This window comes from Lycium barbarum, chromosome 3 (genome assembly GCF_019175385.1).
Source record: "Lycium barbarum isolate Lr01 chromosome 3, ASM1917538v2, whole genome shotgun sequence".
NCBI lineage: Eukaryota > Viridiplantae > Streptophyta > Magnoliopsida > Solanales > Solanaceae > Lycium > Lycium barbarum.
The window spans coordinates 9511307-9524263 of record NC_083339.1 but is presented as its reverse complement, the minus strand read 5'-3'; the positions used below and the strand labels follow the sequence as shown (position 1 = coordinate 9524263).

The 12957-nt window shown below is 31.9% G+C and overlaps 1 long non-coding RNA gene across 25 annotated transcripts; it reads left to right on the top strand.

Annotated features, from left to right (window-relative positions):
• Positions 1–4764: 4764 nt before the first annotated feature.
• Positions 4765–12143, top strand: LOC132630206 (uncharacterized). 25 transcript variants are annotated; one of them, XR_009578543.1, is made up of 10 exons: positions 4765–4845; positions 5076–5252; positions 5400–5635; positions 6412–6529; positions 6647–6750; positions 8466–8567; positions 8783–8840; positions 9551–10614; positions 11261–11361; positions 11874–12143. It is a non-coding gene; the product is annotated as an uncharacterized LOC132630206 (long non-coding RNA). The 25 variants fall into 25 exon arrangements; XR_009578541.1 differs by adding an exon at positions 7015–7753 and having other exon boundaries at positions 5400–6529; positions 6696–6750; XR_009578540.1 differs by adding an exon at positions 7015–7753 and having other exon boundaries at positions 5400–6529.
• The last annotated feature ends 814 nt before the right edge of the window (positions 12144–12957 follow it).

Here is a 12957-nt window from a genome sequence, read left to right as displayed (position 1 = left end):
AACCCGAACCGAAAAATCGAATTAATTTGGTTCGGTCCGGTTTTTCGATTTCCGGTATTTATGCCCAGTCCTAAAGAATAGCATCGAAGATAAGGATTGGAAGGAGAAACCAATTGGTATATATATTCGTTTAAACATACTTGGTATCAGAGCCAATTTTTTGACATGCCTCTAATATCAAATATTTTATATATATTATATTGATTGAAGAATTGAAGAAAATGAAGAGGAAAAATTCAAACTTTATTAGGCAACACAATTATAAGATCAGATCCATGTCTGTTGATAATATTGGTGATTGCCATTATTTTCAAAAGAGAGAATGAAATAAAGGTTGTGACCTTGTTCATTGAACTTTTTGTCTGCCTATAAATTTTACAGGGGCTTTAACTTTTTGGGGAACTACACCCACAAATCAATTCCTCTAATTAAGGCTTAAAATCCAATTCTATGTCACTACCAACATTACCCAGGAAAATAAATTTCAATCTGGGTCAGAGGCAGACCCACCTTGAAGAGTTGGGGGACACGTGCCCCTTGTAACTTCGGAAAAAACCCTATATACATATATTTATATATCTTAAAAAACTATCATATATTTTAAAAGGACCCCTCAAATATAATTACTAAAGTAGTTCAGTTGGTAAGAGTGCCCCTGCGATGCTCACTAGTCGTGACCCGAGTTCGAATATCGGCTCCTACAATTTTTATTTTAAAATATTGTACAGTAAACTGCTGTACAAACCTACATTTAATGCAATTTTTTTTTTATGTTTTTATTATTTAGTCTCCCTCCCATTTTACTTTTTCATTAAATTCCTCCCCCGAAAGACCCAAATTCCAAAAGATCTTTTGCCACTTCCCACTCATCTTTCCCAATGTAATAAGCAAAAAGAAACTCCTTTGGCTCTCTGCATTCTCAAACCCTTCTTCCATTATCAAGTTTTCTCACAAATCACTGAGTTAGGAACGTCACCCATAGTCAAATCTATTGTTGATATTCATTAATTAATTGAATTCGAGCCAACGATCGGACTTCTCTTACGGTAAAACTTTCCCTTCTTTTTTAGTGATTAATATAGATTACTTATTATATAATTGTATTTAATTACTAGGGACTGAGGTATACATAACTTTATAAATTTAATTTTGTATTATCTTATACTAACCCCTAAAATCTTATCATATTCTTAAATTTGGGATTTTATACAATCAACTAAAGGTCTTGAAAAGTCAGGTTTATTTTTATTTTTCAAATGAAAACGCGTCGGGTTCAAATATGAGTTGATGATGTACTTTTGTTATATTAGTACCAAATTAATTATATTTGATAATATTGAAGTTTGTACTTTGCTATTGTAATCTATAAGTTTTTTAAGAGTCCCACGCCTAATTTTATCGCTAGTAATTGGCGTACTAAAGATAATGGTGGCCCCGTTGTGCTCAAATCCTAGGTCCGCCTCTGATCTGGGTAACTAACAACTTCACCCAAAATAAATCGGAAGGAGCGAAAATTAAAGTTGAAACTGAACACAATCTTCATATATCTGTTACCATTAATACCTAGCCGAGAAAAAGAACAGTAAAGGATGAAATATTGAAGAAGATTTGGGAAAACAAGAAGAATATATATATATATATATATATATATATATATATATATATATATATATATATATATATATATAATAGTCTTAGGAAGCCCGGGCTGAATTGGTGCATTTTGAAGTTTTTTTATGTCAATAAAATTGCTATAATATGTGAATTTAGAGTGCATAGCCATTTTTTTTTTACATGCCTCTGATACAGGAGCGAATTTGTATGTAAATTTTGGGTCATGTGAACACATGGTTACTCGGGTAATTTCGATATATTATGTGTATAATTCTGAAAATATATCGAATATTAACTAAGTGAATACATGGTCATAATAGACTGAGTGGAGCACTGGTCAAAGGTTATCATTTTATTCTCAAGGTCACAGGTTCAATACCTAGCTCAGGCAGCTTTTTAATTTTTTGCTATTAATTTCTAAAGCTACTTTTTTACCTTCTTTTTTATATTATTACTCAAGTAAAAAAGTGTTTTTACTTCGTATTGCATCATATACTTTTCTTTCCTTTATTTCTAACTAGTGAAAAATGGTTCGCGCTTCGAGCAGTTTGAAATATATTTTCTTTTAGAATTATAAAAACTGAATATAAATTTTAAAAAAAGTTAGATAAGTAAATAGAGGTGTATTTACACATTATGTCGACATTTAGTTTAAAATATTTGTTTCTATCGAGGAAAGGAAATTTTACAATATAAATTCACAAAAATTAACACTAATATGCTAATAAATATAAAAGTGATAGATTTATTGAAAATATGGAGAAAAATGAAAACAAAGGATACCAAACCACACAAAATGAACCAATAACTTGTCGTTAACAATGAATAGAAAAAAAAATTAACATAATATAATTGCATAGGTACTATAATTGTTAATTTTCTTGTTTTTTCTTTTTTAATTTTGACAATAAGTATAAGATTTTGAATGGTCATTTTGTTGCAGTTGCTAATGATCAAGATCTTAAGCCTTTTCTGCAAATTCTAGAATCATATTTATCTATGTGAAAAAAATGACAATTACTGAGGACTTGAATCAGATTTTCTTTATGTATCCTTTCCCTCACAAAAAGGATATGAATAGTTCTTATAGCTACCGCCTGCCGGTTATAGGTAGAATTTAAAGATATTATCACCTTGTAATTTCACCATTATAATTGTTGCAACTATTGCGCTCCTTCTTTTGAAAGGAGAAATATTTAAACATATATTTAGTAGAAAAAATAAGAAGAAAGGGCAAAAAGATTAAAAAACATAAATTACATTCTTGAGCTAATAGAGGTGCAACATCACATTTCTAATTTTTAGCTTTATATATTAATTAGTAAAACCTTCGTCGCAACACGAATTGATAGGAAGGAATCTGTTGATTCATTATTCACTTGTGCAAAAGCTATAAATGTCTCAATTTAGCTACCCATCATATATCAACCTTAGGGCATTCACATGCTTTTTTCACAAAATCTTGCTCATACAAATGTAAGAAGATCAAATTAATTATTCTAAAAATTCTCCAGTAGTCAACTTATCTTCCCAGCCACCATTATTTATTTTAGTACTTATTTGTCTCTACCTCCGTTAGAAAAGAAGGATACAATTTTATAGTAATACCTTATTTATATTTAGTTTTAAGAATCAGGTGCACTTACCATAGTTCAAGTAAGTTGCAGGCTCCGTTATCTTCTCAAAATTAGCAGTAACCTTTAAAACAGGAATCATGGAATAAATAGGAACATAAATATAAGAGCTTAAACCATCTATAGGATTATAAAATGATAGTGTAATTTGAGGTGAAACGGATCAAGGTAGAACATATATTTTTTAAAACAAAATACTCTATTAAAATACAGCCGGATGGAAATAATAATTTCTACTATTAATAAGTGAAGGGTAAAACAGTCATTTGACTCCCTTCCCCCATTTAATTAAACCAGCCCACATATTCACCCCTTTCTACCATCTTCTGCAACTTTCTCCCTCTCTCTCTCTCTCCGAGAAAAGGACCAAAATCATCCATAATGTTTGGGTTTGGATCAAAATCATACATATTCTTTCACATGGTGCACTAATAGTACATTATGTTTGCATAAGTGGTGCACTTTTAGTCACAATCCCAAATAAATTTAACGGAAAAGAACAAAAATGCCCCTGAACTTTTAGAAAAGGTATAAAAATACCCTTTATTCATCTATTTTGCTAAAACTACCCCTCAATTCAACTTTTTGGCTCATTTATTCCCCTTGACTAACGGACAACACTATTTTTTTTTTTAAAAATTAAATTGCACATGACATTTTATTACTGAAAAATTGATTTATTCTTTTAAAAAGAAATCTGAAAAATCGTTATTTGTAGAATAAGGAAAAATAATTTTTCAACATCCATTTCTTTAAAAAAACAAATGTAGTAAGCCTTTTATATATATATATATATATATATATATATATATAAAAAAAAAAAACAGAATTGGATTTTCATTAAAACATGTGGAATTTTTTTAAGTTTGGAAAAAAAAATTTAACGGGTGGAAACCCCATTTTTTTTTTAGAAAATTCAATTTTTAAATCTGAAAAACTGATTGTTTTTTTAAGTAAAATGTGCAAAACTAATACTCCATAATTTTCTTCTAGATTTAAAAAAAAATAGTTTTCTGGTTTTTTTTTTTTAAACACAGTTTTTCCATAAAAAATTTAATTTTTTCAGATTTTTATAAAAATCCAATTTTTCACATTTTGAAAAGAAAAAAAAAATTAGTGTTGTCCGTTAGTCAAGGTTTTACTCGTTAAAAAAAAGTTTTCCAAATTTAAAAAAATTCCAAGGTTTCAGATTTCTTTTTAAAAGAATAAATCAATTTTTCAGTAATAAAATGTCATGTGCAATTTAATTTTTTTTTTTTAAAAAAATAGTGTTGTCCGTTAGTCAAGGGGAATAAATGAGCCAAAAAGTTGAATTGAGGGGTAGTTTTAGCAAAATAGATGAATAAAGGGTATTTTTATACCTTTTCTAAAAGTTCAGGGACATTTTTGTTCTTTTCCGTTAAATTTATTTGGGATTGTGACTAAAAGTGCACCACTTATGCAAACATAATGTGAAAGAATATGTATGATTTTGATCCAAATGCAAACATTATGGATGAATTTGTTCCTTTTCTCCTCTCTCGCCTTCCCTTGTTTTGCTTCGTCTTTTCACTCTTTTCTGTGCTCGGTTTAGGTGCGTTGCTTGTAGAGTTACTAGGTGAGGTTTCTTTATCCCATGTTTTCTGATTATCAGTGTTATTTAGACTTAACATTGTGTTGAGGTTTAACTTGAAGAATGTTTTTACTGATTTTTTGAATCTTGCATGGAAAATATAGCTTACTTTCACCTAAAATTTTAAGCTAAATAGTTATTAATTGTTACACCTATATTCTGCGTATTTGGATTTGCTGTTTTCATGGTTTATTCTTCATTTTTATCTGTTTTAGGTCTTCCAGTAAGAATGGATTTGAGTTTGTTATTTGACATACTGCATCCGTACTTGCACCAGAGGTGTTTGAGAAATTGCCAACTACTAATCTTTTTGGACTCTATTAGGGCGCTCTTAAATCCAGATTGTCTGATCAAAAATAGCTTTGAATATGATGGGCAACTTCCCATTAAAGGTGCGCTGTTCTATGACAGCTTGAAAATTTCATTCTCCAGCTGAGATAATCTCTGAAAATGAATTTAATATTCGAAAGTTGTGTTTACTAGCCATAGTTCAGCTAACAAGGTTGTTCATTATTTGATAGCAATTTCTGGTATTGCAGAGGATGGAACATGAAGATAACGGAAAAAATTCTGGTATTGCAGAGGACAGGCTGCTGTTACGTTAGTAGATTAAAATTATGCTCTAACTGGTTTTGTATGAAAATTAACTCCCAAGGAAAAGATGGAAAAAATGATAGCTGGTGCACTAACAGAGTTTTTTCTCTACATGGTCATCAACATTTGTTCTTGCATTTAACCCTCATATCCCTCCACTTCACTCTCCTATTTATCTGTTGTAAGTTCAATTCTAGAAAAAGAGTTTCCCTATTGAGCTTTTAGATTTCCTTTTAGTCTTCAATATGTTGCAATAAATTGAAGTGATTATGTTTCTTATTTTATTTTTGAATTCATGAAGCATTATTATTACTACAGTAAGAAAGTTTTTGCAGCAAAGTGTAAACAAGAAATTTTATGAAAGTAGCTTATAAAGTAGAAACTTTGGAGGAAATTGACAAAAATATATGCCCTCTACTTAGACATTAATTAACTTTTCATTTCTAATTTGGCTCGATTACTCAGAAAAATCAAGAACCTGCTGCTAGAGAGTGAAAGATATCACTGAAAGTTTCCTCAATGAACTAATAATATATGAGGGAACTTAAAGAGAAGCAGGCACTCCAATTCTTTAATGCAGAAAGGAAGGTCAAGAAAGACAAAGAGGCCAAGAAAGATCCTGATAAGCTTAACAGGCCTACCAGTGCCTTCTTCATATTCCTCTAGGCTTTGTTTTCTTATAATAAGTTTAGATTCAGTGGTGTATTATAGTTGTGTGATGTAACCGACAAATGGTCATGTATGCTACCGCAATTAGGAATTCAGGAAGACATTTAAAAAGGAAAATCCCAATGTGAATTTGTGGGAAAGTAAAAGTTCAAGTTTAGAGCTTCAAGTTATTGATTATTTGAGTTGGTGTCTGGAAATTTGCATTCTGAAGGCCTCTTTCCCATTGGTTTGAAGATTTGCAGACTTCTTATTATAGTTATGATAGTTTAAATATTCCAACTTCTGCAGCATCACTGCTCTGCAAATAGTGGCTTAGCGAGTAAGATACAATCAAGATTCTTCTGTGGTTTTTTTTAACATCAGCTTCAGTAGATTAAGCTCCGAAATAAATGACTTCTTAAGAAAGGTAAGACGGACTACATTGCATCCATAATTACTTCTATGACAGTAGATTAGATTTGGTACAAGTATATATATTTTAATATTCACAACTATATTTTTAATGTTTTTTCTTTTAGTTCAGGGTATAGTGAAACTAAATTGTGAACCTTCGATCTCTAATTTTGCAACAGAGGAATGGCAGTGGCTCCTCTCAACCCCTTCTTCTCTGAGGAATTTCTGGGCAAGGTAAAGTATGTAAATAGAATTTCTTTAAAGAGAATGATTTGAGTCTATTAAAGTATTTTTTACTCCGATTTTGTGCCAGAAGTAGTAGGGCTATTTTTGAGTCTATTAAAATTATTTTTCTTTTGTGCGAGTACTCATTTGAGGTAATTTCTTTGACCTTTTATATGAAGTTCATATTTGTTTGACGCCCGGCTGATTTTTGGTTAATTACCTTTTAATTTCTAAGGTCAACCAACTTATGTGGAATTACTGTTTTTTTCGCAGAATTTATTAACTGCTTTTGGTGTGCAATACAACCAGTGCGTCTTACGACATTCTATTTTACCATTCTCTGGGTGTAAATCATGTGGGAATATAATGGGCAATGTCACATTGCATATGTCGAACTATTTGCTATTAGCATTAGCATGTATGCCTAATCATTTGAATAGTAATAAATAGCAGGTACGCCCAATGCCTTTCTAATCAAGGTTAGAAAGGTTAACAAAGTTTCAATGGTGTGCATATCTCCAGTTGCATGTTCTTATATATATGATAAGTTGCATAAATGGTTAGTTCCTTTCCACTTTAACTGGACCTTTGTGCTTTACCTTTATTGCATCTTCTCATTTTTTCCTAAGCATAAAATTTATCCTTTCTGTTCCTTTTCTCTATTATGCCTTTGCAGTTTTTCACCTCATTTTTCTGGAAAGTCTTTCACATGATGGTAGCAGCTTCATATGTGAAATGCCTTTTCAAAATTTACCTTTTGTGTGTAGTCATATTAGTGATCTTCTTACAGAATCTTATATAAGCAGAAGTAAAGATAAAGTTGCTTTCACACTCTGTTGCTAAAAATTAATTTATTTTCCCTTAACCTTGATCCACATCAGAAGCATAAATATACTTGCACAAATTCATCTGTGGTGCTTTCCAAAGAAATCTTCTTTCCGGCATGCAGGAGTTCCATGGAGCTCTTAAAAGGACTCAAAAGTCTAAAAGCTATTAACTTCCATTTAGCTATGTATGTTGTCTTGATGCTATGAATTGGAATTATTTTCATGGTTATCATGCTTGCATTTTAATTATATGTCGACATGATTTATTATTCATTACAGAAGAAAAGGGTTTTCTAAGCCATTGATAAGCTGGAGAGCAAAACAAAACACTTTGTTTACCTCTAGAAAAGGGTAAAAAAAACTCAATTCTTTGAAAAAATGTGTGTGTGTGTGTGTGTATATATGAATGAATTCCTCTTCACAAGAAGGAATTCTCTAGCTGACCAAGCTTTCAGTAGTTCCTTCTTGTTAACACCATAACTTTGTTTGGTTAGAGAGCAGCAGGGTGGCTTTTGGATTTGTCAAAAGAGACACAAGCTCATCTCTTAGCTTCTGACCAATGTGAAATGACTGGAATTTTTCACAAAATTCCCTCTCAATAACAAAACTTGCTCAATATTTCTCTTGATCCTTCCGTTACCTCACCAGTTATCGATACAGTAAAAGACTCAATCAGAAACCTGAAATATTCCACTATTAGTAATACTAAAAAATATCAGCTGTAAATGAGGCTTACTTCTTGTAAGAAATCAGCTACTCCTTTTATTTCAGGGCAATTGAATTCATGTACTCGAGGAACTCTAAATTCTAAAACGTTTTCACGAGAATCTTGGTAAACAATTTATCCATCTGATAGAAGACCTATGTCATCAAATAAGTCATAAGTTTTTGGTGCAGGCTGTAGGAGTGAGATCACATTAGTTCCATTAGACTGCATTGCAGCAATGCTTGTTATGGACGGGGTTCTAATTTGTTTCTGGTCTCAGCTCTCAATTTCAGGTTGGTTTTTTTTGCACTTGTTTGCTGGTTATTTCTTGCTGACTTGTGTCTGCTCTACACATACATGTCTTGAAATAGATATTTTGGTGCATGCATTCAGGTAGAACTGATCTGCGCTGTTGGGGTGATTGCAGAACTTTCTTATAATTGTTCAATAGCATACTCAAAAATATATTAATGCTCTTTGGTAACATGATGCTACTGACAATATGCAGGTGATCGAGGTATCCTTCATGAAGAAAATTCATGGTCATTCATGTTCAGAAAATTCAGGTGCTTTCACTGCTCCATATAATGTGTGAGTAATTTGGTTGCACTCTTTCTATCATTTCTTCTTTGTAACCGAAATGAACTCAATTGTGATCTACCGATGACTATATATAAAATAGTTTGGTATCCGCTTATGAATATTGATCTTTCCCCGACCAAAGGTACGTGTTAATCCATATTGCTGACACCATCATCAAAGCAAAACAAAAATCACTTAGTTCCTTGCATTCTCCTTTTAGAGCACTTAAGAGTTAGAGCATATTCGTGTTTTTGCTCATGTCTCATGAATGTTCCCCTTCGTTCCCTTTTCACTTTACTTGATATTCTCATCACGTACTAGAGATTGTTTCATGTTGTCTTCTCTGCTTGGTTTGACCAGTTGTGAATTTTAATAAAACTGGGAATCCTATAAATTTGAGAAGGGATGCACTTGGATATGGTGGTGCATGATTGATTTTTGTAACAAATTCATTTCTCATTGAGTTCATGCACGTCAGCCACTTATTGCTATTGTAAGATTAGTTGATATAAACAATGTAACTCTTACATCTATTAGTATATGATGTAGCCATCGACGTATATTTTGCTCCAAATTGTATATAAGTAACATCTAACAATTGCTACGTGAATGATGTCTATATCTGATTTATCTGCAATTTCTTTTACTACATTATAGATCCACTTTTCTTAACCTTCTTGATATCCAATGTCAGGCAGTAAAACTGGTGTGTCCGTTATATTCACCAGATTTTGTTATTTGGTATAGTCGAGGTGCATGTACAAACCCCAAGCAGCATGAGATGAAGAATTTGCCAGAAAGTGATGATGTTTTTTCTGATGTAGAGTGATCTTCGCAGCCAAGGTCTGTCCTTCCTTTTTTTTTTTTTGGGTGTTATCTTATCACTTTCTCTCAAGCAAGACAATTATTGGACAAACATATTGATATAGACACTTTCGGAGAACAACAATTGCCCGGTCAAGGTCCATGTGGTAAGAAATTGTTGATTGTGCTACACAAACCAAGATATTTTTGCATTACGTTCTAACATATAGTTGTTCTTTTAAACATCAGGCAGTTGCATATTGTGTATCCTTATTTTAGGGACGGTAAATTCTTACAATTATCAGCCCTACTGTCTTCTTGATAGGGCTTGCAATGTCAGTTGCTCTTGTGGCGTCGTTGCAACTTTATACAAATTTTGCGCGATTCTTCTTAGTTATAACCCAATCAAGAAGGTATCTTAAGTCAGAGACCGAGAAATCTCAAACTCCTCATTCTTGAAAGTCATATGTACAATTTTCACTCCAGTTCATCACTTTGCAAGATGATATGCATCAACCACTTTATTTACCTAGAAACAGGGGCGCCTTTTCTTCGGCCTGCAAAGTGTCCTTTTTATGAATAAGTTGAGACTTGAAAGTTGAATGTAAATTACTCTGGACTGCATGGACTGCATTAGAACTTCATACTACAAAAGTATTGCATGAAAACTTAAATTGGTGAACAAAGTTGAATCCTGCTGGGTTATGTCAGAATGTTGGGCATATATTCTTTGCCTATTCGAGGTATTTATAGATGCTATGTAAAACTGCGTATGGTTATTTTCTAATTTACGTTTATTTTGTTAGGAAACAAAGTAAGACCTGGAACTGGAGGTGTGAATTGGGGAGAAAATCATAAACAAGATTTATATTCCAAGCAGCAGAGTTCAACATAAGATAACTTGGCCAAGATTAATCTATTTGAGAAAGGAGAGAAACAGAAGATTCTTTGCAGGTACACAACTTCAGTTCTCAATCAGAAATATCTGTGTTTATTGGTGCGAACATTCTATTTTTTATGCAATGTTGATTTAGAATCTTCTTTTTCGTTTTAAAGAAGATTTTGGATTCTTGATTTACACGTATCTTGTTTTGCTTTCTTTTTTTTTTTCCTCGAAATTTTCTTGGGTAGATTCTTTGATGCATGTGGTTATTTTTGTTTAGACGCTTTAATAAAAAAATTCTTCTCAACTGCCCAAACTGCAACAACACTAAGTACATCGAATTCCATTTGGACAAAAAAATCTAAATAAGGAAGAATATTGGTGCACTAAGGTGTTCGACGATACGCATGAAATAATTGAATATTTTTTATTCCATTTGATTTCCCATAACATAGGCATCTATCCTTTTTCAAATTGAATCTCAGTTCCAAACACCTTACTGATAGTAATTTACTATTGCAGTTTTTTCTTATTGCTACCTTCTTCCTTGTTTTTGCTGATGTGGTTTACTACAGAATGATCTGCTATCCAGCTTTTATTGTTGTCCTAAATTTGTTGAGCTATGTGAAGCTAAAGTTTTTTTTTTTTTTTCCATACTGCATTCAGGGTACTGGAATTGAATAGCCTAATATATGCTTCTTCTGTCTAACTTTTCAGGTTCACGAATTTTTCTATGTATTAGTTGAAGAACATAAAAGGCTTATTTCTCACTTGGAAGATATGTTTACACACTCCAGAGCCTTTCTTGGATGGTTGTGGTATGATGTTCTTACATTACTCTCATAATGGTATTTTATTCCTGCTCCGTTGAAAAGTAATCTAAACTGTGCTCTTTTAAGAAATCAATCTATTTTCTTGATAAAAAAGAAGGCATCAATCTATTAATAAATTGATGCCCATAAACCAAAACTCAGAGAGAGAACTGATTAATTTATCATGATATTGGAGATGAATGAGTACAATATATAGATTTATAGTGACAATTCCATCTTTAAATTTCGTTTTAAGAGCATCATAGTAAATTTCAATTCTTATGTTATGCATAGTTGTACCAACAAGTCAAACATCTGCTGGCATCCGGTAGTCACCGCTATTTATGTGTCCATAGAATAGGTGAGCTTTTCATCTTCGTCCAAAATTTTCTTCAGCTTTATCCCCTCTTCCAGATTTTTCATTTCAATCATCAAAGATTGCTTTTAGCCTATGTTCTTGTTCTTATTTTCTCCTCCTGCGTTTACTTCTTGGCATTACTTAAGTTTTGTAATTGCAGGTTCTAATATTTTTATTGTATACTGCAACAAAAGAAGGCTTGGAATGATGGACTTTCAAAAGGAATGCATTTTTTTTGGCCACTTTGTAAATATGTGGGAAGCAGCCTAAGAATGTACATATGTTGCAACATAGTATTTCTTAATCTTTTGGATATGTTGTAAAATTTTGTTCCTCAATAGGTGAATATATAGTGGAGCATTAATATGTTGTGGACATTTAATCTTGATAAATGATAGTAACAAGTATAAATTACTTCTTCGGCGTTGAACCTTTTGGCAATTTCATAAGACAATGTCGGGCATATTGCCCGTGCTTTGCACGGGCACGAGCTATCTAGTATACTGTATAATTGAAGATATACTTATGAGGGATTGAGGAGAAAAATAATGTAGCTTTATGTTACCATGGTATTTGTAGACATCAAAACATTCAAAATCGCTAAAAAGGCTTCATGTAGAAGGCCTTATCAAAGGCTCCTTCGAGGAACAATTAACCTTCCTTCATTTGACCAAAAAGAACTGCATCTATCCTTAGTAGGATTTTCTTGCTAATTTGGAAGGTGGGATAAGATCAAGAAACATAGACATTTATACACATTGATTATCAAGTTTAATTAGAAAACAAAGATAACTTTAGCCTGCTCAAATTCCCTCTTAGGATCGTAAAAAGAGCCAACAGAAATAAAAATTCTGATTGCTTTAAATGTCTAGAATTTAGTGTTATTTAAGGTTAATAATGAAGGATTTGTAACTGAATATTAATGAAAAAATAACTGCAAATAGTATAATTAAGTGCTATAGCTACGTGGGCAGAAAACATATTATCAGCCTTTATTGGCTGCTTGCGCTTTATTAGGTAAATCAGATATAGATAAATTAAAATTAATTATTATTTAAGAGAGTTAAAGGAGTGTCTTTTGAGCTTTTTTTAACATAGCACATAAATTGAAAAAAAGTAAGAAAAAATTCAAAAAAAAAAAAAAAAGAGAAAAAGAGAAAAAAGATAAATAACATTCTAGGCCATAGAGAGGTGTCGCATCACCTTGTCTATGCCTAACTTTATATTATATATAGATTATACCA